General features: G+C 25.0%; 1 long non-coding RNA gene across 1 annotated transcript; it reads left to right on the forward strand.

Annotated features, from left to right (window-relative positions):
* The first annotated feature begins 202 nt into the window (after window positions 1–202).
* Window positions 203–761, forward strand: LOC114373804. Its single transcript, XR_003658462.1, has 2 exons — window positions 203–350; window positions 452–761. It is a non-coding gene; the product is annotated as an uncharacterized LOC114373804 (long non-coding RNA).
* Window positions 762–1,566: the final 805 nt, after the last annotated feature.

The following is a 1,566-nucleotide window of genomic DNA, read 5'->3' on the forward strand; positions in this document are numbered from 1 at the left end:
TATATATATATATATATATATATATTATTTACAAATTAATGTAGAGAATAAGCATGTAAACATGCCGAAAGTGACTCATGGTTTCATATCTCATCTTTAAGGCAGTTAATGCAACCATTTATTAGAAACCAAAATAATATATTTCTTTTATTCTTAAATTGAATGCATCAATTAATGCAATTCAACTTTTTTTAGAATTTGTTAGAGAATGCTGAAAAAAATGCTAAAGACCCATATACATATATAAACATGTATTAATTTGAAGATCATGCTCTGCAACAAGATGGACACCACAAGGAAGTCTTCAGTCGCACTGACATTCTTATTGGCTTTCTTCATCATTGCATCAGGTTATAAATCATGCTTCATTTTAATCTTCCTATTACCCACTCAACCCAATATTAAATTAAGTCATCATGTTTTCATGTTAATGTATTATTTGTGTATGCAGATATGTGTATGGAATCAGAAGCAAGGGGACCCATTGTGCATGTTCATTGTTCTAGGGACGATGACTGCAAATATCGTCCTTGTAGAGCTAAATGTGGTTGCGTATGTAGTAATAGCTACTGTACATGTGTATTTTCTTTTATGGATAATGTTCTTACTCATGCACCCACAAATTGAGTAACGAGGTCTTGTCATGCAATCACCAAGTGAGAATGAGAACAATAAAGGATTGCATCTTAATTGTGTATGAAAAATCTTAATTTTACTATATCTTCAATAAAATTTATGCTTATATATAGCATTCTCGTTAATCTTTTTCTTAGTCACTATAATATTAGTGTAAAGTATATCTATTAATTTTGATGAAGATTGTGTTCATAGTTAGGAATGTAGTTAGTCATGTTTAGTGTGGTTTTTTTGTTTCCTAACAACGTTTCGTCCGCCCATATTTTTGCAACAAAAAACTGCTATTATTAAAATTGTCAATTTACATTTTTAAACTTTTTATGAAACAAAATTGTATATAGTCAAACGACAAAAATAACATAAATATAAAAAATTAGAAGCTAGTATTTTAATAAACACCACTTGAAATAATGTTATAAATATACTAGAAGTTATTAAAAATAGGTTTTTTTTAACAACAATTAAACACGTTTTTCAGTTAATAAAAAAATTTAAAAATTGACTAATTAAAATATATTATTAAATATTATACTCTTAAACACAAACTTGAAATCACTACTTAAATTGAAACAACTTAATATCAGTTCATTTGTGAACTTGGTAAAAAAAACTAGGAGGCTGAAAACCATTTTAAAAAAATATTTATTTATATATTTTATAAATAAAATATTGTTTTCATTAAATTATTTTTAAATATCCTTTATTAAATCGTAATTACGTTAAGGTAGAACAATCAATGCATCTTTTTTTGTTAATATACAATAGTCCTCATAATTTATTACTTTAAGATAGCCAACATGAATAGAATAAACAATTTTTTTAATATATACAATTAGTGTCACAATCAATATGAATATTTAGATAAGTGAATATGTTTAAGATAAACTTAAACGAAAAAAATTATTTTAATTTATTTAATTTTTTTATTAG

This window comes from Glycine soja, chromosome 11, assembly GCF_004193775.1.
Source record: "Glycine soja cultivar W05 chromosome 11, ASM419377v2, whole genome shotgun sequence".
Lineage (NCBI taxonomy): Eukaryota > Viridiplantae > Streptophyta > Magnoliopsida > Fabales > Fabaceae > Glycine > Glycine soja.